Source organism: Triturus cristatus, chromosome 9 (assembly GCF_964204655.1).
Source record: "Triturus cristatus chromosome 9, aTriCri1.1, whole genome shotgun sequence".
Lineage (NCBI taxonomy): Eukaryota > Metazoa > Chordata > Amphibia > Caudata > Salamandridae > Triturus > Triturus cristatus.
In genome coordinates this window covers 284,568,532-284,594,013 of record NC_140592.1, presented here as the reverse complement: position 1 = coordinate 284,594,013, position 25,482 = coordinate 284,568,532, and positions in this window count along the sequence as shown.

Below are 25,482 nucleotides of genomic sequence, written 5' to 3'. Positions count from 1 at the left end.
TTACTGATCCCTTGCTGATACCACCGGCTGGTGGTTTGTCCGTTGAGACTGAGTATGCTTATCCTACACGTGGACCTTCGCCTGTTTTACAATCTACAGCACTTGGCCAGTCCCGTTTTTCCTTTGACACTAACTCTTTGCCCTCACCTCCCCCATCAAACATTGTTGTTTTTGTGAGCTGGTTTAAGAAGCATTTTTTGATAGCTCCTTGGACATACATCTGGTTGATGCTTTTTGGTATTTTTTTGTTTATGTCCATTGGATTTGTTATAGTGTTCTTCCGTTTGGTGGATGGACATTATCTCAAAGAGAGATCGACAATTAGACTTATCAATGGAACTTTGGCCCCCCACTCCTCATCCCACATCATGAAAAGGGACCAGACTTTTGTGAATATTACTGCCTGGCCCGTCATGGATGGAATCGCATGGGATGCTGTTAAATTTCAAATTCATGGGCCTACAGAGGTCATTAATGTGCCTAATGTATTTCGTGTTTCTATGGGTGATGTAGTTAAACAGAACATACGTTCTGATGATTGGGATGTACACGCCATTGAAGCACTGTTTTCAGATTTGAAATATTATGCCGCCTTTGATGCTGAGGATTTGTATGAAAATGCGGCTAATTATGCGGAACAGTATTGTTTTCAACATTATGGCAATCACATCTTGCATAAATCAAATTCGTTTAGAAATTTTGTAAATTTTACCCAGTGGGAACATTGTCCCACCCCCTCGTTTGGCAGTTCACACACATTAGTTGAGAAGTTTACTTATTTTACTGATTTCAGTGTTCCTTTTATTTTAAAGTTAAGCCTGAGTCTACCTCCAAGGTTAGACTGACACACACCAAATTGCTATATTCTAAGTCCTTTATGGATGAGTTGTCAATCAAAGGTTATGATCTATGGAAGGCTACTATTGATCTTAAGTCGGTTTGGGGTTCCAAACCGTGGCAGGTTCAGGGAACTGAAGCTTTACACCGTGCCTGTCTAGTACCAAATCATATGTTGTTTTTAAATGCAACCATCTTCCAAACCACCTGTTTCGGATTGGCCACTTCTAAAAAACTAAATTTGCCTTCTGTGCCGGATCTGGGTGCTTACCCAAATTGGGATAATCACACAGATCTGTCCCTTCCTGCTTTGCAGTTATTGGTTTCCAATTCGTCCTTCAACATTTCGGAATTTAATAGTGAAGGATGGTTAATTTGGCAAAGCAGTTCTGATACCTGTCAACGTCGTTTTCTAGGACTGAAACCGGGGTATACTCAAGATCGAGTGGACCCCCGGTTTGAGTCGTCACATACAGTAACTACATACTCTGTAGGGAAATTGTGTCAGTCCTGGCTGCGACATTCCACCTTGGCATCTGTCAAAGTTCATTTATCAAAGTTACATGACAAAATAGATTTGAATGATTTTGTTAAAGGTCCTGTGGGTGGCAGATCCAAGAGATGGGCGTATGCTATTTACAACGAAGTATGGAAACTGTCGCAAATTGAGGCAGCTTCAAGATTGAGAGCTATTGATCAGGCTAATATGGAAAAAGTATTAGCAGTTATTGATAACAGCATTAACACTCTTTCTTCTCGCATTTATACATTAGATAATATTGTGTCTTCAATTGTTGATATTGTGCAGGATGATATGTCTGTGTTGTATCATGGTCAAAACTAGTTGCGTTCTGTTATGCAGTTTGCTTGGACATTACAAACATTGAAGGCAGGGAAGGTCCCTTGGGACTATGTGAATACAACATCGTTATTTCTTCCTTTTAACCTTACTGACAAACAGCAGTTCATGTCCATGAAAGATGCTACATATTCCCTGCTCCATATTGAGAAATTGGAGCCGTTACCTTTTTCTGTTGCGGAAGTAGATTCCGCTGTGTGGCTCTTACACGGATTGATAAGTCTACCGTTTGCGCTTTTTAAGTTTACCTCTTGTATGAAACACTATGCTCTGGGTAGATATGAACGGCTGGGTACCGCTTTCATACATGAAGTCTGGTCCCTCCCCTTTACGTATAGATGTACAAGGGACGGTACTGAGGTTTACCTGAAGGGTGAAGAATGTACAACGTCACCTGATCATTCTGTTGTGTGTAGGCACATTCAATTGCACGGTGCTTGTAATGTACACGCTCCGAACTTGGCCTGCGTCCTCAAAGGTATCCCGGTACCAGTGATTACGCCATCTTTCACGCTGCTTGCAAACGGTAGTTATTTAATTTTGAATAATGAAGCTTGCTGCGGGATGTTAGTAGGGATCCCGTATATAGTAACTGTAACACAGAGGGTTGTCTGCTGCAATAACGTCCTGTTTCCACCCCCGCATGGGAGGCTGGATGCTTCTATCTGGCCTTCAATTCCAACCTTGAAAGCAGAGTTCGACAAAATGAGCAGAATAAGAGCGCTATTGTCCCAAAAGGAGGTGCCATTGACTTCCTCCCGGGAAACATTTGTCCTTCACGTAGCAAATACGCGCACCGAGGTACAGGCGCTTTTGAATACTGACCTCCCCCTGCATTTTGGTGCTTTGATCCAAACAATTTTCAATGCCTCGTCTACGACTGGCCTGGCTCATTTTTTTAAACTTGTGGGCTCGGGCCTCGTGACCTCTTTCCAAACTATTTTTGGTGTGATTCCGGCATTTTTTCATTCTATTTTCTCCAGCGTCTTTGGAGGTGTCCCGTTAATTCTGGCTCTAGTGGCAGGTGTGCTACTTTTACTTTTCATCTTGCGGAATGGCTGCTCTTTCTGTGCCACACGTCAGCCTGTCCCGTCTGCAGCTTCTTCGTGACAGGATGCTTGATTACTATGGTGTCCTGCCGTTGGCGACTTTGAGCCTGGCATATGGATTATCCTTCCGGTATTCCTACTTCACCTGCGTGCAACCTGTCTTCCACTGCCTAGATTGTCCCTTTGAATGGCCTATGGATTTGTGTTTAACCAACATGGTGTCTCCGGACCCGGATTTTGATCGACTGATGAGGCCCTTAGTGTCTCACGAGTCTGCCTGTTCTGGTGTTCGGATTATGGCCTGCGGTGCGGCACATGGTATCCTGGGTAATTGGGACATCGTGAGAGCGGCATATGACTTCTTGAATATGAGTTACTTGGAAGTACACGCTGGTTGCCCTCTGATGGTGCTAGAGGCTCCGCCGATAGAAGAACACGTATGTTCCTTTTCTTTACTTAACTGGATGGCTGAAACCTTCAGTGGCCGTGCCAATGATTTTCTGCTGGAAGCAGTGGCCACATATGCTGCATATACTTTTATGGATTAAGTGAACTTGGTCCACAGTGTTTTCCTCACTTGTCTTGAACTGGCCCTGTACGTCTGCACTTCTGCCCGGTGAGGCGTTTTTTCATTTTTTTCACCTCCCCGATTCCAGTTTGAATTTGTTTTGTTTTTGTTTTTCCTCTCTATTTTTGAGGTTTTTTCCTGTTCGAACTTTGCCTGAACTGACCAGTTCCCTTTTCAATTGGATACGCCTTGTTCTGCTCTGTCGCGCTTGAACTCTGCGTTCTCTCTCTTTTCTTGCATACTAAGTAGTGCTTCGATCAAGGGGGCATGTAGTAAGGACTCCCTTAATACGTACATACATTGTTAAGTTAGCATAACCACGTTAGAAGTTGGAAAGCCATCTTGCTGCTTTTGCACACGACACTGCATTTACATGTTATTGCTTAAACGAACTGCTGACTCGAGTTTTGCCTCACACGAGAGCAATCTGTTGTTACCATCCCGAGCTCTGCGAAGCGACCTTGGTCTGCACACGATGTGACAAACAGTCTGAGTTGTTAGACAATGCATGTTTTCCACTCTAGGTTGATCAACCCACTATTTAGCCATAACACACGAGCAGCTGCACATACCTGAAAGTTGGTGCTTTTAATATCACGGACATCATGTTTATTATTCAGACCGAAGACGAGCCTTCCTGCGAGAAGTCTCCTGATGCTCCTGTGATGTGATTTCACTAAGCTGATCTTTGAGGTATGGGGTCCCCTATTCAAGCCTGAGAGACCTTCTGTTAGTCTAATAATAATATTAGCCTCTTAGTAAAGGGAAAGTGGTAGTATCCACTGTCATTATAACATGATCACCCCTTTTATATTCTATGGAATTGTAACTATGTTGATGGTTTTGATTTTAATCATTTGTCTGCTTGTATTAGCCAAAGTACTGCATATTAGGACACGTGGTCTATAAAAATAAACTCTTTTTATTTTCACCGTGTCTCTGTTGATTCTTGTTGTGGACTGATGTGAGAATAATATACGAACAGGTATTTCCGATTCCCACCATTCCTGAGTATGTACTGAGTCGCGTGTTCTGGGTTGTCTTTTCATTGGGACCGCCGAGCTAAATCTCGGATAACGAATGGGACACTTATGCTAGCCGGATACTGGGTTCTGGATTCTGAGGTGAGTTTCTGGTACACCACAACTCACTGAGGTCCTGGGGTTCTACGCATAGTTCTGTGTATAAGCAGAATCCCTGCAACAGTTGCATTCTGCTTTTAATACTATGATTAGGGCTAAAAAACATTCAACATTCAAAGGGATACTGGCACCAAAAAAGACGGATTTAGCTTAACGTGTAACATATGACATGGAATCAATTGGCAGATATGTCAAACATTTTACATAGTGGTCCAGTCCACGTTAAAGACTGTGTTTGTTTCACATGCAAAACCAAAAGTAAGCTCAGCACACATATTTTTCCAGAATTCATGGCTTCATTTATATTGCGCATTGATAATGCCCTTTGTTTAGGCTTTTGTACAGTGAAAGGTTTTATCTCAAGCTTCACTAACACAACACAGGTGCGCCTACGGGTCCGGTTGCTGGATTCTTCCTGCCACGGGAGGATCGGCATAGCGCTTCATACCCACGCCGTGAGGGGAACGGCTGAATCTAAAAACTACAGCCCTCAGCAGCCCCTGTACCCGCGACGCTGCACTCGTGCCCGGAGGCGCTAGAAAAGCACCGCCGAGACGCCTAAGGGTCCGGTTGCTGGATTCTTCCTGCCGTGAGGGGAACGGCATGGCGCTTCATACCCACGCCATGAGGGGAACGGCTGAATTTAAAATCTACAACCCCCAGTAGCCTCTGCACCTGCGATGCTGCACTCGCGCCCGGAGGCGCTAGAAAAGCACCGCTGACCTCTCGCAGCACGGGACGCGCGCGGGCCAAGGGTGGGCCCGTCCTTGCCTGTCATTGCCAGGAAGAGGCAGGGCAGGGCCAGCCCTCTTACGACTAAGGACCAAGACCTTTGTGTCTTACTAGAGGCGACAGAAAAGGTACTGTGAGAAATTTTCTTTTAATAGCTCTTGCACTCGTAACTGCCACTTCCCCTCATGTTGATACTTGGAACTGGTTAGCTTTACTGCTAAGTTGACAAGGTCCATTACTAATAACCGTCTTTTATCCTGGCGTTGGACTACTGGACACTATTGGACTTGTTTTTTATTTATCATTGGGACCTTATATAACGTGTTTTACTAGCAGTAAATTGTTTACATGCCCATTACAGTTGCTAAACCCATCAAGCACCTTGCACTTTTGTCTATAGGGGCCTGACATTGCTAACCCTCAGCACCTTGCACTTTATGGTCCATGTTTACATTTTCCTACTGCTGCTAAACACATAATCACGTTGGTCTTTTTCCTCTAGGGCCCTGACATTGCTAGCCTTTATCACTTGATGGTCTAACTGTTAAATAAGGCTTTATGCTTTCAACCATCTATTAAGTGTTAATGAACAACAACTGGATTGCATATCTTAGTTTTAATAATATATCTGAGCCATTTTGACATCAGTGCTACCTGCTAGTGAGTTTTCAAGCTTCTCCCAGCGAGTTTGCATGCTTTTGGGCCTGTAACCAGGTAGATTGTACTTGTTTGGTTGAATTTTTGTTTCGAGCACTCATGCACTTGGTCACTTGAACTAGCCATAGCCAAGTAGCTGCCCCACTATTTTGAGCTCTAAGACAATTAGTAGTGCATAAATCAAAGCCAGCCATAGTACCTAAGATTAGCGTCCCAACCCAAATAGAATGGGGAAACGAGCATGCACAGAAAAGGAATTCAAGGCCTCTCCTATTTCTATACCTAAAACCAAGCCGACCTCCATAGATCGGATGTTGGAAAAGGCTCTAGGAGCAGTCACCACTGAAATCGAACGGACAGAAAGACGATTATCCCTCACTCCAAACTTGGAAATCCATATGATAGACTCCCATTCCTCGCAATCATCAGGAACCCCAGGAGTCCCGATAAATGATTCCCCTAGGGCCCAAACTTCAAATGCTGAAGCAAGTATTCCTGACCAAACGACGGTGGAATCCCCTATAACACCCGTCCCAAAGGGGAGACTCAAACCGCAAGTAAAAACGGCGGCAAGAAGAAAGAAAGCCATGGTAGAAAAGAAAGACAATAGAAATACTGGGACGGGAGGGATTGACAACAGCACTGAAACAGCCAATGAACAGCCAGTGTGGATTACTAAGCTACTGGTGGATCTTCAAATCCAAGTGAGGGACATTGTCAAGAACGAACTTAAATCACTTGTAGGTAGTGTCGATAAATTGACCTCGCTCATTAACAACTGAACAAGCAATAGAGGGGCAGTTGACGGGACAGTTGAAATGGACACTGGTCCTGGAGACCAGGTAACTGCGAACACTACAAAGGCCATTCCAACCCCTAAACACAATGACCGCCCAGATTCTCATGCATTACATTTTGAGAGACAACAACTATTACCCCCACCTAGAGCCAACATAGAGAGGTCTTCTACCGCTACCACTAGTAGAGCAAGCCCACCCCCCTTACTTAAACAACCCATCAGACCTTGGCAGCCGAATAATCAAAGGGTAGGGGCAGACTTACAAACAGGCACAGAGGCGTCCAAGGAATATGCCCCACCCCCAGTTATTAACCTACCACCGGCCTCAACCCCATATGTCCTCATCCTGGCTGGTACCCCTGAGCTTGGAAAGGGCCAACATGAATTACACCAAGAATTAAAAAACAAATGCATGCATTGGCTAGAAAATCACAGGCACTTCAGGTATGATGACGCTGAAGAAATTTTAACCACACGTAGAGTGGGATGGCTAGGGTGGAGGCCCATGGACAAGAAAGGTGATTGCATAGTGATCAACTTTAGAAACCCCCGCAATGTGCAAGAAATTCTATATAGAGAGGATGGGAGAAAAATGGGTTCAATTCTAGCCCTCCCTTTGGGCTATTTTTATCCCCCTGAGAGGGTCTACGAAGACACAAGGCAATATGGGTGGGAGCGGAGACACGAAAACTATAGCTACAACAAAGCTGCCGTAGAACACTATTGGTGTAGGCGGCAAACAAGAAGGAGGCTAAAGGAGCCTGTTCATCGTGATGACCTACTTGGTGTGTAAATCAAGGACAAACCTTTGCTGAGGCTGGGAAAAAAAGGATGAAAAATTAGAAGAATTGGAATATTTGTCGCTTCAGACCTGAATAGAACTTTACATCCTTTGGACGTAATACAGAAGTTCTTTCGAGAGAAAATTGTGCATACATATTATTCGAAGACATCCAGTGAATCTTTTAAATGTATCGTCAACAAATTTTGGTCCTGAAGAAGGTGGCTACCCACTGAAACGCGCGTAGACCGCTAATTGTTTCCAGAAAAGTGGTTTTGGAGACTTGTATCTCCTGTATTAGATGGTTCTGAGAAATGAATGTATAAGTCCGCCTGTCAACATTTTTGAGACCCAATTCAGGGTCCTATCCTCTTTTTAGATAGCACGTCTTGAAATGGTGTTGTATGAATGAAAGCATGTGTGAGTATGACAGAAGTATTGAATGACGGATAACAGTTAGCACTTTTATATATATATTTTTCTATATGTTTATGGTATGTCCTATGTGAATTCAGTCCTTTTTAATGTTTTCACAAATGCTTGTCAACTGGGCCTTCCATCAACATGGGCGAAATCTGTCATCATTCCCATTTTTAAAAAGGGGGATAGAGGCGACCCGAGCTGTTACCGTCCAATCTCCCTTATAGATTCCTCAGTGAAAGTACTGGGGAGGGTGGTCCTCGCCCAACTAAACGGTTGGCTAGAGGAATCAGAAAAACTCTCTAAGGTCCAGTATGGATTTAGGAAAGGGATGGGTACCACAGACCAATGTTTAAATCTACAACTTTTAATTGGTAAATACACGGTGGCCAAGAAAGGAACCTTGCTGGTTGCCTTCATGGATTTGTCATCGGCCTTTGACCGTGTAAATAGATCAAAATTATGGCCCATGCTCCTTGCACTTGGTGTAGACAAAGATATCGTCCACTTTTTAGCGGATCTACATAGAGAGTTAATAGCTACAGTTCGCTATGATCGAAGGGGTAATTGCACAAAAGATATACCCATATCTTATGGGGTTAGGCAGGGGTGCATTTTGGCACCTCTCCTTTTCACACTGTATATAAATGATTTAGACAATACCCTTATCGCCTCATGTAAAGATATCCCCCGTGCAGGGAAATATTTAGTCCCTGCTCTTTTATATTCTGACGATGCCGCCCTAATTGCCAGAACGGGAGTGGGCCTTCAGTTACTACTTAATTCATTTGCAAATTTTATGAAGGATTTGGACTTATCTGTTAACTTTGTCAAATCACATGTTATGGTCATCGGCCCTAAATCCGCCAAATCTAAAACCTTTTTATGTGGGGGTCATCAACTATCCAGGGTTTCTTCTTTTCCTTATTTGGGTGTTCTTTTTGATGATCGAGACTCTGGGGTAACCCAAATAATGGCAAAAAAGATTGTGTTTTCAAGAGCAACTGTGGGTGTTCTGGGCTTCGCCAGAAAACTAGGTGCTAGACCAATGAAGGCCCTTATCCAGGTGTACAAAGCTAAGTGTCTCTCCATAGCTTTGTACGGAGCTGAGGTTTGGGGCATTAATAATGCAAAAAGTATACAGACTGTTGAGGATAGATTTTTAAAAAACCTCCTCTCAGTCCCGATCTCAACTGCCAACTATATCGTTCACCAGGAACTTGGTATCGGTTTTCTAGAAGATAGTATTGCTCTGGCCCCGATGCTTAAATGGATCAGCGTTTGGCTTAACCCGGATTTACACCTGAATCACACAATTTTGAGAGACTGTTTGTCGCTTGATCATGGGCTACATATACCCTGGTTGAAATATATTCGGAACCTGGCGAACAAGGTTGGTAGACCAGAATTGTTTCTTTTTCCTGAGACCCTGGTAAAAGGCGACATTAATTGGTGTAAAGAAACTCATATGTACATATCTACCTCGGTAAGGGAAGAGAAGGAGTTGGGTAAGGGCACCGTTAGGGCCCACCAGCTCTGTAAAACAATACCCTCTATGGAACCTTATCTTGGATATGTAACAAATGCAAATCATCGCTTTCTTTTAACCAGATTTAGATTGAATCAATTACATCTATTGATTGGAACTAAGAAAGACTGGAAAAGGGCGTTGGACCCTGGCCCCTGTTCTTGTGATAATTTTTCCCCCCAGGATATGATACACCTTTTTTTCTTTTGTGAGGACTTTATTGACATTAGGAAACGTTTTTTAATCCCAATATTAAGAGATAAAGGCTTTGTTCAAGTGAGACCTGCTTTCTTGTATTTACAGCTGTTAAACGATGTTTGGGAAAATATTAATATTGCAAATTTTTTAACTGTGGTAATTCGCACCTTGAAGAAATGAACTGTACCCTTTTAATGTTTTTAATTGGACACGTTACCTTGTTAAACCTATCTGGGTTAATGTGTTTCTTTTTAAGTTTGGTAATCCACCAAAAATGAATTCTGTTTTTTAATATGTATTTATTGTAGTATGCTTTTATGGTTTGCACTTAAACCGAATAAAGACTTTATGACTGAATTCAGTGTTATAAACATTTACAAAAAGAAATAGTGTGAAAATTGTATATACTATATGTGCTATAATAATAGATAACTGTGTGAAATTCTATATATATGTATTTAAAGCTATATAAAACAAACAAGTGTTCACAAAAAGATAACATTTGATAATAAATTGTCTTTCAAAAATAATGTGATTATTATGTAAATGTATGACATGCAGAAGGTTTTTGGCAATTTAGAACCTTGGTGGGTCAATTCAAAAATGATATAGGTCAGTATAGAGGTTTATACTTTTATGTAGAACACTATTGGCCCAGGCAACAAATGTATAATATTCCTACAACAAACAGGTTTAGTAGCCTAGAAAGGAGTGGATTGACTCGAGGCCCAAGCGATTGGCCTCGAAGTGCAGTTGGGCGAAACTCCGTTGGTAACTGAGTCCCGTGAGAATGATGCAGGGAACTGTAAGAAGTTAGGGGAAAGGGAAACCTGTGGGAGCATGAGCGGCTCACCAGGGAATACCCATGAAGGCCCAAACAAGACTTGATTTTTAACCAGCAACCTCCATCATTCTGCGGGTCTCCCCCACAGTCCTCCCTACCAGTTGTCATAAAAACCAAATCTCTTGACCGCCCAAGGCTACGAGTTTTGTCCTGGAACTTAGCAGGCCTGAACAGCAAGATTGACGACCCCAATGGGGCCATTTCATTGACCAACATGAGATCTGCATGTTCCAGGAGATGTGGGCAAGAGGGGATGTTTCAAAATCGGGTTATGCTATATTTAATATCCTTGCAACATCAGGTGGGAAAGGTAGACCTTCAGGAGGCCTGAGCAAATGGGTGGCAGTCCACCTAGGTTGCTCGGCTGAATGGATAGAATCATCTTCAAACGACATTCTGTGCGTTCTTCTGCATTTTTCCCCCCAAGATCTCCATTGCCCTCTTAAATGTGTACTCCAGACCAGTTAGCCAGGGCCAGGAGTCAAAAACTCTTGAGGAACTAACGTCATTTCTAGCCAACTTTGCAGATAATCACATGGTGATTATAGGAGGGGATTTTAATTGTCAGTTTGAGCCACTAGATGGCTTGCAAAAGGATATTCTCTGCGAGGAAGATGAATTATGGGCCATCCCGAAGTCTTCATGCCCTTTAACCAAAATTTGGTCTCCTCTGGTGATCCAGATGAATTGTCTTATTTTAAAATACTCTTTAAGGGCTTGTAATGGAAGAACTCAATCTGACTCATTTAGTAACTATACTTTCACTAGAAATGGGAGAGGTTCTCTCCTTTATTACATTCTAATCGACTCCAAATCCTGGCATAGGGTTTTTGATTTTAAAGTTATGGCACGACAAGATAGTGACCATAATGCCCTCGTGCTAGAACTACACAAGCCTAATACTGGGAGTGCAATAAGTGTCTATTCCCCTATTGATGATAGACTGTCCCTCCTAAATTGTAGGAGGAGAGTTTGTTGGGCAGACATAAACCAGTCACAGTATAAATTAGGCTCCCTGTATGAAGCCCTTATCCCGGTGCTCTTGTCCGCAATTAATTCTGTACCTACTAATGGTGTCAGAATTGATCCCCAGATGGTCACCCAGAATCATACTAGGCTACTGGCTATTGCGGTAGACTTCTTTTTTCCTATAAAAAACCTTAGGCCTAACAGGAAATCTCCCCACACTTGGTTCAATGATGAATGTCGCAAAGCCAAAACAGCTCTGATTGCCTCTATCAAGGCTAGTGATCGTCCCTTAATTAAAACATTAAGAGCGGCCTATAAGGCCAGTGTTAGTGAGGCAAAAAAAGGGTGGGAAAGCGACAAGTGAGATATCTTGAGAAGCTCTCTGGCTGCCCGGGACATGAGGACCTTCTGGAAAGTGGTCAACACAGGCAGTTGCGAGGCTAAATCTCCGATAGAGCCAAACCTGGAGGCATGCGTTTTGCGGGCCCACTTTGAGTCCCTCTACTCAAAGGTGGAGACATTGCATGAACCAGCTCTCAATGTCTGTTCTGCGGGGATAGTCTCTTCGACTACATTTATGTCTGCTCCCACAACATTGAATGGCATCCCTGTGATATCCCTCAATGAGATAACTGACGCTCTTTCCAAAATAGCACCGGGCAAAGCCCCCGGACTAGACAAGATCCCTGGGGACCTTTTCCTTAGTGAAACCATTGCCTGGACGCCATACCTCTGGGTGCTATTCAATGCTATACTCTAAGTTATGGAGATCCCTGCTAGCTGGGCCGGAGCTGAAATAATCCCCATATATAAAAAGGGCTCACCGCTGTTGCCAATAAATTACAGGCCAATAAGCCTTATAGATATCACACAAAAAATCTTTGCACGCTTGTTACTGCTCCGGCTGCAAAGCTGGATGGAGGAGCATAATATACTCACTCCCCTGCAGGCCGGGTTCAGGGAAAAATTGTCCACACTGGACCAAATCCTCAGGCTACAAATGTTACACTGGAAATTCCAGTGTTTGGAGGGTGGCAGCCTCTATCTAATAGTAGACTTGAGGTCCGCGTTTGATCTGGTCCCAAGAGAGAAGTTGTGGTCAGTTCTCCATGAGATGGGGGTTCCGCCTTACTTGTGCCAAACCATTAAGCGGCTGCACAAGGGAAATTACCCCCAAATTAGACATGGGAGAGAGGGAAACCTTACGGCCCCCATTCCTGTCAATAGAGGTGTCAGTCAGGGATGCGTACTCTCCCCAACCCTATTTAACGTTTATATAAATGGGTTAGTAGATTATCTGCTTAGCGAGAAAGACTTGGACATCCCTAAGCTGGCGACACGCAAAATTCCAGTTATGATGTTTGCCGACGATACTCTACTAGTGTCTAAATCACCCATGGGGATACAGAGGGTATTAAGTAGGTTTGATGCGTTCTGCAGGGAAAGAGGGCTTGAAAACAACCTCCAAAAAAACAAATTTATGGTGTTCAATTCCCCCAAAAGCACTCGACCAAATCCATCTCTACATGGCAAACCCCTTGAAAGAGTATCCCCATTTGACTACTGAGGCATCACTATTACAGATTTCATGGATTGGGGGGCTCAAATTAAAAAAGTCATCCCTTAAACTATCACCATCATCTGGAGGACTGATGAAGGTTTTTCGAAAATCAAGCTACAAACCTGTGAGTCCTGCCATAGAAATCTACAAGGTCCAAGCTAGGGAAGGGGCTCTGTATGGAGCGAAACTTTGGGGACATCGCAGCTCTGAGAGTCTTAATCAGACAGAAAACATCTTTCTCAGGCAACTGTTTAATCTCCCACAGAGTACCCCACTCAAGCCGCTGCGTCTGGACCTGAGGGTAAGGCCCATAGCGGATGAATCTAATCTTAGACCCCTCCTTTTCGGGCAGCATCTGTGGGTTACCGCTGAACTTGCAGCATATAGAGATGAATTAAGAGAGGTGATGAGCCTACCAGGGGTGGGCAAATTACCCTGGCTCTCCTATGTTCGTCACATGTTAATGAGCTTGGGAAGGGCAACCTTTGGGATGACCCGGAGGTTGCTTGTGCCTCAATCTCTAGGAAAATGCTAAGAGATTGCCACGGGAAATTCAAACTTGCCCAACTCCAATGCAACCCTCTAGCAGGTAAGCTGACTCTAATCTTCCTAGAGTCCAAGGATAGGTATAGCTTAGACCCGGCCTTGAATGACATCAAGCCGGCAACTGCAAGAAAGCTCTTTTTACAGTTTAGAAGATACGGGGTCCTCCGCTCCTTAACAAACAACTGGGGTGCCTCACAAACTTTGGGGTGCCCGGCATGTGATAGTCCAATAGAATCTGACCTTCATGTATTTTTTAGCTGTCCTGGTTACCACAAAGTGAGAAAACGGTGGCTGTTCCAGATCTGCAGAAACTTAGGGACCAGACGCTGCTGCGAGGCTTTTAGGTTATTCAAACATGATACCAGCCGCCCGATAGTTTATTCGGTAGCAGGTTTCCTATTCTCCAGGTGGTGCACTCGTAAAGCCTTTCTAAAAACAAAACCATAGTAACAAACGAGGGTCACTGCCATGCACAAATGAAAAGAGGAATTTTATTGGGCCAACTATTATTATCGTTCAGCTGTGATCACCTGCATTGATACACCTATCCCTTTTTTGGTCTTTTTTGCTATATCGGTTCTCTGTCCCCGAACCTGTATCTTATGGCCAAGACCAAATTCTGATTTTCTATACCTGGTTTTGTTACCTGTTTTATATCTCGCACTGACGCACATGTACTGTCAGAACTGTCTCCATTTAAGACCAATCAATTGTTTTATATGATTAGACTCTTTTATATGTGGAACTAGTCAAATAGATTATACCACATATTTGTGATAGGCCATACTTGTGTATGTTTTACACAACTATGTTTATTTTATGTATCCAGCCTTGCTTCATCTTTTTTATTCTTTTTTAACTGCAATCGATTTTAAAAGTAAATGAATTGTATGTAATTTTAGTTGTACTTTTAAGGTCAAACTGACCGAAATAAAGATATTACTGACTGACTGACTCACTGACTGGCATCAGCTGAGCAACCTTCTCCGGGACATTAAAAAAGTTTTAAAAAAACACAGCAGTGCAAGCTTCTCTCTTTCACAGAACAGGTACAACTTGGACTGCAGCAGTGCAAGCTTCCTTTTCTTACCAGGCATGTACAACTTAGGCAGCATCACTGCAAGCTTTCTCTTTCGTGGGATGAATACAAATCAGGTACCAGCAGTTGAAGCTTCCCTCTTTCACAGAACAGGCACAACTTTCACTGCAGCAATGCAAGCGTCACTTTCTTACCAGGTATGTACAACTTGGGCCAGGGATATCTTAAGGATTTTGGGGGCCCTGGGTCAGGCATAGTTTGGGGGCCCTGCTCAGAGCAGCTTTGGATTTATAATCCAATTTGTGCTTTATTGTACCCCCTTTGGCCAGCTCACTGACACTACACAGGCTGGCTGGTCCAAATGCTAAATGTGTTTCCATGTAATATTTAGGGATAGTGATGTGTGTTTTCAATAATGTAATACAGCAGCAGACCCACTGCCATTTATTATATGTGAGGTCCTGTTTTGATCAAAAAGGAACTTTTTATATGGATGTTGCATGGTGTTGAAACACATAAACACAACATTTCTCTGCAAAATGTCTGTAATTGACTCCCACACATTATCAATATTAAAAATAAAGGAAAATTATAATTAAAATAATCTACGTTTCAAAAATCATTCAAGGTCACCAGGGCAGAACTGTATGGAGAATAGAGCCATACCTATGGGGTGGAGGGGGAGGGCAGAAAGGCTGGGGCCCTGGACTTTGCCCGTCCTCCCTGACTTAGCAGAACTGCAAGCTTTCTTTTCTGTGGGATGGGTACACGTTGGGTTTCGGCAATGCAAGCGCCTCTTTCTTACAGAACAAATACAACATGTACCAGCAAAAACAAGCATCCCGCTGACACAGAAGGCAGCCGCATTAGAAATGCCCCTCCCCTACACAAGAGATTTAGCACAACAGCAGCAGTGCTGCAAGCTTCCTTCACTCACAGAACATGTACAGTTAAAGTATCAGTGGCATTTTAAGTTACACCCAGTGATGTAAACACCTGCTGGTGCAGGTGTTTAAATCACTGGGATGAACCTTTAGGTGGATGAGAAAGTGCTGCCCACCAGGTGATGCCCGATGCCTGCACAAGCCTCTTTGGGAAGTTATGGAAACCTAAGTGCCTTGCAATCCTCCCTCGGTGAAACACTGTTCTAGATATTGAGGGTTGCCAGTGACGTAGGCTGGTTGTTGGGTTCCATTAGTGAGGGAGACCCCAGCATCTGGTGTGCTCACACACAGCAAAGAGAGACGTGCATTCACTAGTGACAGGCTGAGATGAGGCAGCTCTGGGTTCGACTGTGGTCTTACCCTGTCAGGGTAATTGTGAAAGGGGAGTTTTGATCGAAACACACCCCCGGAAGCAACACGTTTCAGTCCCAAGTAAGAGTAGCAGGTGTGAACGAGGGACCGAAACATGTTATTAACTTTTTGGCGCTGGCCTCACTATGATTGGGTACGCTGGTCCTTTTTGAGCTTCACTTTTCCTTTACACTGACATTTGCCAGGCATATGCGGTTAAATAAAATGTGGAGTAAACAATCTTGAAAGGGGTAGCGACGGTAAGTTATTTACCTCCCACTTCATAAGCCTTGTGCTGACCTCAATATCAGCCTCTTATGCTGAGACTGAAAATAGGTGTTCATAGGATATGCTGCATGAGTGACCCACAAATGCATCGCCGAGTTTAAAATGTCGAGTAAATCACTGTACTTGTGTAAACCCTGCTTCGTTTTTTTAGGTCGGATACACTTCAGCATCACATTATCGCCTAACAAAATAACAATATGTTTTGATTATGAGTGCATTTTCTTTAATGTTGTTTACGTAGGATTGCTACCTCGAAGAAAAGGTGTTTGAATGGTAGCACCTCAACCTTATGAGTACATGCACAATTGAACCATTAACATTCAGTCAAGCAGAAAGGTGAAAGATTCTTCCCGAGCGACAGCTGATTCTCCTCCAATCTAAATGCGCTGGGTGACCAGGTATAGCGCACACTGCAAATTGAACTGCTTCCAGGCACTTCGAATCGATTTTTAAAATATTGGAATCCAGACTGCGCTGAGGGACATTTTTTGTTATGCTGTGGAAACTCAATTTTGGCAAGTGGAGGAAGAGGTGATCTTTTTGTCACTGAAGCCTGTCACTTAGCCACATATTAAGAAGTTAAGGCCATATCTGCTCCACTCGTGGTACAGATATACAATAGTTCATTTCGCTTTTCTTCATCATTTCTGTCTTCCAGTGCACTATGAAAGCAAAATATAACGAGGAGATGGAGCATGTGTGAAACTAGTGCAAATCCCCTCAGCTCAATTTTTATCATAATGATTAGAGTTTTGTATAACGCTCGAGACAGCAGCAAGTTGTTTCTAAGCGCTGTGGTTTTATTATCACTCAATACATTTATAGGCACTCAATGAACTGACTTCGAAAGGATGAAGCACTGTGTTGACCTTGGTGGGACTCAAACACAGGTGCTTTTAAGTCACAGCAGATGCCAGCAGTGATTGGTTAACCTGCTGCGCCTTCTTGTTTCAATCCCTTATGATGGTTACAACTTACTCTTGCACCCTTTCCCACCCACCCATTGATCCAGTCGCAGCGCGGCATACATGGTGTAATAGCTCGACAGGTCTAGTGTTTCCCATCGCGGTAACCACACGTCATCCGCAGGCCAGGCGTGGCCTGCGGAAACCAATAAAGGGAGCCGGCCCGCTCGGGGCGAGGTCTCCAACCAGAACACCGGTGTGGCCTGATACTTATTTTCCCCGTGCTGCATCAGCATAATTGCCCCGTGCCTTGCCACAGGCCCGGCCCTAGAACTTTACACTGGCGACGAGGATGGGGGCCGAATTCACTGCGTGCCCCGCGGCCTCTCCCGGCAGCACCCGTCACCCGATCCTCCCCAGCTACGCGGAGGTGTCCCGCGCGCACGCGCGGTGACGAAGAGGAGGCCTTCAACCACGTGGTAGCTCCTGCCGGCCGAGTGCGTTTTGTCTCTCCCGGTCCCGCCACTTGGTTCAGGCGGGTTCCAGAGCACCGGAATTCCCTACTGCGCAGCCCTTGGCCCCAGTGAGGAGGCGACCACCGAAATCCATCAAGCCTTGGCAACTCCAAGTAAGGATTTGCACCAAGTCGCATTGACTGTCACATACGTACTGTGTCATTGCCTGTAGGCTCACTCTCTGGTGCCACGGGGAGGGGATCTCCTGCTTCTGAGCGGCGCTGGGGCCAGGCACGGCGGTTAAGGGGTCGCCCGAGGACATTTAGCCCCACGGCAGGGCCAGCATCTGACCCTCCACGCCCCGAGGGAGAAAAAGAGGGACAGTTGGACTAAGATACCGGGAGAGTGCGCTTCCTCCTGAGATACTGCCCCACCCCACCCGCTCAAGCGCACAAGCAGACGCAATGAGCAATGATGGTCAGGCGGCCACATCAGGCACTGGAGCGGCGCCAGGGCAAGTGGCGGCGACAGCCCCAGCCCCTTTTCAACATGCCGCGTCAGGGGTTTTACCCCCCTTCAGCGAGCTGGAAGACCCGGCTACCGCGGCACCTCGTTGGAAAATTTGGATTGAGCGCCTAAATAATTACTTCGTCGTCACAAGAGAAGCCGACAACGCAATAAAGAGGTCGTTACTATTACATTACACAGGGGATGAAATCTTCAAGTTGTTCAAACATCTGCCTAACACAGGTACAGCCGCAGACTACGACGCTGCAGTAGCCGCTCTTGATGCCCACTTCGACCCACAACTCAACCCAGATTTTGAGCGCTTCAAGTTGCGCCAGGCCCGGCAACGGGAAGGGGAGTCGATGGACGTGTTCTACACGCGGCTGCGTGAACTGGCGAGCACCTGTACGGAAGACGACCAACTGAAGGAAATACGCGCCCAGCTCATACAAGGGTGCAGAGACAAGACGTTAAGAGGCCTCATCCTGCGCCAGCCGAAGATCGCGCTGGAGGACATGCTAGTGCTGGCAAGGTCGCACGACTTATCGGCAGCCCGGGCCAACGAAATGGAGCAGGCGCTGGGCAAGGCCCCAGTGAAGACGGAAATCATCAAGACGGAGCGGGCAGACGCCCTCTGTACCAGGCCGCGAGGAGACAACCACAAGGCCTCACGTCAAGAAGGATCGAAGCAAAAGTGTGGATACTGCGGATACGAACCGCACGCAGCGAAGGACTGCCCTGCACAAGGGAAGACGTGCACAAACTGCGGAATCCCCAATCACTTCGCGTCAGTATGCCGGAGACGCACGAGAGGCCGGGAGTTCCAAAACCGGAAGCCACCCACCAAGGCGGTGCGACAGCTGTCTGTAACAGAAAGAAGGCTGCCGGTGGAGCAGACGAGAGGGATGAGATACCAGGATGTGAGTGAAGAGTCGTCAAGCGATGGGGAGGAGGAAGTACACATGATCTCGTTTGCGAGGGAACTCAAGCTACGGCGTAGGCCCCAACCGACGTGTGTGGTACACGTGGCCGGGACAGAAGTGCACGCCGTGATCGACACGGGAGCCACGGTGAATGTAATGGGCCTCCAGCAGTACAGACACCTAAAACCTCGCCCGACGGTGCAGCCGTCCAAGACGAAGATTTACGCCTACGGAGCCGACACCCCGTTACCTCTCAAAGAGAAAATGACCGTCCCCGTCAAGGCCGATGACCATGAAGTGATGACGACTATCCACGTCATCGACAGGGAATCTGACACCCTCATAAGCAGCCACACAGCGGAAGACCTAGGGTTAATATCATTTGCACGAAGGGTGCAAACACACCAGGTGGATGAGCTGCTTACTCAGTTCCCGGAGCTGTTTCGAGGCCTTGGCCGCATCAAGTGCGAACCCGTGAAACTGCATATCGACAAGACAGTCGTCCCGGTCGCGCTGAGGCATAGAAGAGTCCCGTTTCATCTACGACCACTAGTGGAGCAAGAGCTAGAAAACCTTGAGAGACTTGGCGTTATCGAGAAAGTATCGGGCCCTACACCGTGGGTGTCCCCGATGGTCATAGCCGAAAAACCGAAACAGCCGGGAGCGATACGGCTATGCATTGACATGAGGCTCCCCAACAAAGCCATAAAAAGGGAGCGGCACATCACGCCGACAATGGACGATATTATAGCCGATGTAAATGGATCCAAGTGGTTCTCGAAGATCGACCTAAACGCGGGATACCATCAGCTCCCGCTGGCCAAGGAGAGTCGCTACATCACGACGTTCAGCACCCACCTGGGACTTCGGAGATACAAACGACTAAACTTCGGGATATCTTCGGCCGCGGAGGTGTTCCAGAACACTATACGGGAGATGCTGTCGGGGCTCCCAGGAGTGTTGAACGTAAGTGACGACATCCTCATCCATTCAGCGACAGCGGACGACCACTACCAACACCTCCGCAGTACTCTGACGCGGCTCCAGGAGCACGGGGCTACACTCCACAGAGAGAAGTGCCAATTCTTCCAACCATCCCTGGAATTCTTCGGGTACGTCTTCAATCAGGAAGGCATCCAGGTAGACCCCCGGAAGTCGCAATCGATCAAAGACGCACCCGCGCCCACCTCGCCCACAGAGGTGCGCAGCTTCCTGGGCATGGCGACGTACTGCGGGAGGTTCATTCCCGGGTTGGCCACGCGGGCGGAGCCGCTAAGAGCCCTCACCAAGTCGGATGCCCAGTGGCAGTGGGGACCGAAGGAAGAAGAGGCGTTCCAGGGTATCAAGGACGCCCTCCTGGGAGAAGCGACGCTTGCGTACTTTGACCCCACCAAGCGAACAGAGGTATTGGTCGACGCCAGCCCCGTCGGGCTCGGCGCCGTGCTGACACAAGAGCGTGAACCAGGCCGGTGGGTCGCCCTGTCGTTTGCCAGCAAGTCTCTCACACCCACCGAAGCACGATATGCCCAGATAGAGCGGGAGGCCCTCGCCATCAAGTGGGCCTGTCACCATTTCCACTTATACCTCAAGGGACAGCCGTTCACGATGGTGACTGATCACCAGCCACTCGTGCCACTCTTCAAAGGAACCTCACCAAGTCCCCCACCTCGCATTGAGAAATGGGCGATCCAACTGCAGCCCTACGAGATGGAAGTGGTATACCGGCCTGGCGCCAAGAACCCGGCGGACTTCTCATCTCGCCACCCGGACAAGACTGTCACGTCAGAAGACGACGACGACACCAACCAGTATGTGCAGCTAGTGTCGGAAGCAGCCTGCCCGCGGAACATGACCCTGGAAGACATAAAAGTGGCAGCCCTGACCGATGGGGTGTACACCCGAACGCTGAAGGCGGTGCAAGAAGGGTCATGGGCACACTTCCTGAGGCAGGCCAACTCCTGGGGCCCAGGAGAAAAGGAACAGACGACAAAGATGTGGCAGATCTGGCACGAGTTTAGCGCCACGCTGGATGGGCTCCTGCTACGAGGACCTCGGCTGGTAATACCCGAAGGACTACGACAAAGGGCCACACAAATAGCCCATGGAGGACATCAGGGGATTACGAAGATGAAATCCCGGATGAGAGAAAAGCTCTGGTTCCCGGAACTGGAGAAGATGGTCGAGGAATATGTGAGGCGATGCCCGCTGTGTCAACTGACGGGAGGCGCAGAACGGCCAGCACCAGTAATCACGGAAGACGCATGCCCGGCCCCGTGGTCACGGGTCAGCATCGATTTCGGAAGCTTCCCGGGGGGGAAGCACACCCTGGTCTTAGTAGATGGATTCTCAAGATACCCCATAGTAGAGGTAGTGGCGTCCACAGCCTTTGTGCACGTAGCACCCATCCTCGAAAAGACATTTGCAATGTTTGGGTTCCCAGAGGAAATCCGCAGCGATAACGGACCGCCATTTCAGGGGGCAGAGTTCGCCACCTTTCTGGCACAAAGAGGGATACGCCATCGTCGGATAACACCCCAATGGCCGCAGGCCAACGGAGACGTAGAGCGTTTCATGCGCACACTGAACAAGGTGTTCCGAATTGCCGAGGTGGATCAGGCAGACCCAGAAAAACGCCTCCACGAGTTCCTGCGAGAGTACAGAAGCTCTCCCCACTGCACCACTCAGAGAAGCCCGTGGGCATTGATGCTCCATGGGCCCCGACGAGATCTACTCCCCTCGTGTCCGGGCTGGGCGCCGCCCCCACTGAGAGAAGCAGAAACACAAGACCGACGAACCCGCCGCAACAACTACGCGAGCCACCGGCGGCGCGCCGCCGAGAGGGTCATCCACCCGGGGGCCACCGTTCTCTTACGGGACCGCCGCTCAGGAAGAAAATTCCGGACCAGCTACGAACCAGGGAGCTGGACAGTCACAGCCAACCAGGGAACCATGATTTCTGCCCGAAGGGGAGGCGAAGAAGTGTCCCATAACATCTCGTGGTTCAAGGAGGAACCCCAAGACCACCCGGGGACGGCCACGGAAGGACAGGCAGCCACCCCACCCCCCGGCACCTCGGGGGAGGGCGAGAACTCTGCGAGTCCCCCAACCAGTCCCACCCCAGCTGGCGGACCCCCCTCAAGCCCATGCCTGAGAAGCTCCCCCAGAAGGTACAACCTGAGGCCCAATCCAGGGCCCAGCCAGAGACTGAGAGACTTTGCCTGCTGAGGAGTGCCCAGGAGCGGCGGACGAGGGGACACGCAAGTAGCACCACACATATGACTGTACACAGTTTAACGTAATGTTGTTGTCATGTATAGGGAAGGAAAAAGTTTGTTTCGAATGAAGTTGGATAGGGATGTAATAGCTCGACAGGTCTAGTGTTTCCCATTGCGGTAACCACACGTCATCCGCAGGCCAGGCGTGGCCTGCGGAAACCAATAAAGGGAGCCGGCCCGCTCGGGGGCGAGGTCTCCAACCAGAACACCGGTGTGGCCTGATACTTATTTTCCCCGTGCTGCATCAGCATAATTGCCCCGTGCCTTGCCACAGGCCCGGCCCTAGAACTTTACACATGGGTCAGCAGAGGATCATAGGGGGTGCCATGAAGCCTCAGTTCGCAGCCCACTGCAGTCTCGTCTTTTGAGCTGCATCCTCACGCAATGTAACAGTCAGAGCTATAAAGGCATAAAACTCGCCCCTGTGATCAGTGTGATGTCTGCTTCCCCTGGCAGTCGCCATGATGTTTTACCAGACTTGGGGGTTGGTTGGGGGCTGAAACCAGAGAATGATGGCGTCTCTCTCACTTTATGGCTCCGCATCTAAAAAAAGTCTGTTTCTCTTATAAATCATTATGCAAAGTCTGAGGAAACACATTTTCTATTTTTATGGTCTTTTTATGATCCCATTTCCAGTTCGGTAAATGCCAATGTAGATTGTTTATAGGTAATGTAATGGCTGCTTTTGGGATTGATAATTGAGTTGAGGGGATAAGTATGTTTTTTCGGCGCTTACAGTACCCACTTCCAAATGATACTCAGTTCACCAGTACAGAGGCGCACTGAGCTGTAGAGAAAACCGCTGACCACCTGCCAGGTCTGTGTCTCGTATGGACTGGTATAGCAGTCAAGCGTGTAGCAATCAATGGTACAGCAGGTGCAGTAGCACCGGGGCCACTAAACCCTGATTAATGGTATATTTACCTACTCAGCCAGCGGACTGGGGCCATTTTCTTGGCTTGCACTGCAGCCAACGTCACCCTTACTTCTCTACTAATAGCTGATTTAGTCAGTCCTTTACCAGACATACCCACACCCTAACGGCATCACATAGATGTCAGCTAGCCAGCAGATCCTTAGAACAATTCATAAATGTGTCAGACTGTGCATGACACGTGGTAGTCAGTGCCCCGGCTCCACCAGCTCAAGCTCGTTTTAAATTTCTGACCTACCCCAGCTTTTCAGAGGCGCCAACTCCCAGTGACATTTTCTCTGTTCGTTTTTTATACCTCTTTATGTCAAAACACCTCATGTTCCTCTGAGAGAAATGAGAAAAAGACTTGGTGCGTAAACTGCGGTGACATGACCCCTCCCGGGCTCACTCCACATGATCTATATATCAATTATTTGCAAACATGTGCAGGCGTTTGAAATCAAATGAGTTCATATGGATTTGCCTCTTCCTTCAGGTCTGTTCTTCATGCTTGTGCAGCAGTGAAGCTACATCATTAGTGCAGCAGGACGATGGCATAGGAGTGGAATTGGTTTTCTCCACCCTAAGTATGTTTGTCTTCCAATACCATGACGAGATGGTGGTGATGTTGTCTGGTTACAAAAGACCTATTGCGGGCTTGCCTAGAGCTTACAGGGGCTTAGAGCCCGCCCACTGCTGACCATTGGTCGGCCTTATTGTCACTCTCATTTACTTGCTTCTTATTCCATAGATGTCCTTGTCCCAGCTAGTCCGTCTTAGGTTTTTTTCTTCTCTGCACTATAGCTTCTTTAACAACTTTGCGACTGGCTGCCTTCTTTCCTTCCACTGCTCTCCTTCAGAGAACTGCTTTTTTTCATTTCTCCATATGCCCGCCATGAAAGTTCCTATTTCCCAGCTCTCTGTCATTTGCTTCACCCCTCAAATGTCCATCCCTGCGCTTTATGTTGATGTCTCCCTCATGCTGAAAGCACTCTTGTGTTATCCTGCCCCAGCCAAACTCTCTCCCTCCTCGGGTATCCATGTAGCTTTCTCACTAGTGTGCTTCTCCACCCACCCCATTTTGCGCTTCCTCGTGCAATGCTTTTCCACTCCCCTACCTAAGCCCCCCCTTGCTTTCCCCGCCCATTGTTCCATGGCCCCCAACACACACAATTGTTTTTAATAAAAGAATTCCATGTTATTTTTTGCGGGTAACAGACTAGGCCTCAAATTGTTACCCAATCCTCTTCCTTAAAAAAGGGCTTTCACACAATTTCTTTTTTAGTTTCGTTCAATTTACCCATCCATCTTGTGTCAGTGAATAAAACAAGCATTTGCAATGTAATCGGTCTCGCCTTTGGGACCTTTGATTTATTTAGCTATGCAGCACATTAGCCTCGGAGCTGAAACATCTACTGTTCTTTAACATGGAGGTAAAGTAAGCACCAAACTTTGTGACACGCCAGGTATGGGAACACATGGGGAAAAATATTGCCTTTCAGCGGGAAATGGTATAGTCCAAAGCTCTGTTTTTAATATAAAATCAGGGCCTTCGATGGTCATATCACTGAAAATACAAGAGTTAAAAAAAATATTAATGTCTACGGGTGCTCGTGAAAGTCAATTTCCAAGGACTGGAATCTAGAGAATGCTTAAGTGATTCTGGTATTTTACTGACCTCTGCTGGTCGTTTTCTATTAAGGAGGCAGTTGCCAGAAAAATAGAAAAAAGAAAGTCCCTCAGCAGAAAGCACTTCTAGTATTTTACTGACCTCTACTGGTCGTTTTCTATTAAGACAGGTAAATAGAGGCAGTTGAACAGAAAAAAAGTCCCTAAGCAGAAGCAGACAAGTCCTAGGGCTAATCTCCAGAGTCCACAAAGTACATACACATATAAGAATATGCTAAAGTATATACAAGAGGTCTTGAATGCTCGACCTAAAAGAAATGGAGACAGCGTTATTTTGCTGATGTGCATCCATAATATCACATGTGTGTGATTACAAAATTATGCAGCCACAGAGGCCGCACCATCGCACCTTTTTCTTTCTTTTGGCCATGTTGCAAAGCATCTTGTTTTTCAGCATTGCCGAAAGGCATTGGTAAAGCCAGTAAGTTCAAAGGTGAGACTTACTGGGTTTGCCAATGCTTGTTAGGTCTCGCCTGACCCAGCGCATGCGCTGGTCTGGCGAGACTTATTGAAAGGGCTCCAAAAAGTGCTACCAGGCCAGCCTAGAGCTACAGTGCATGTGCTCAGGTGCGCGCCGCGCTTGACCGCGATTACTTTCACTTTCTGCTTTGATGTTTGATCGCGATCACTTTCGCGGCCGCACGGCCGCTTGGCATAGCCAATGGGTCTCGCTTTTGGGACCTTATAAGTATTTAGTTATGCA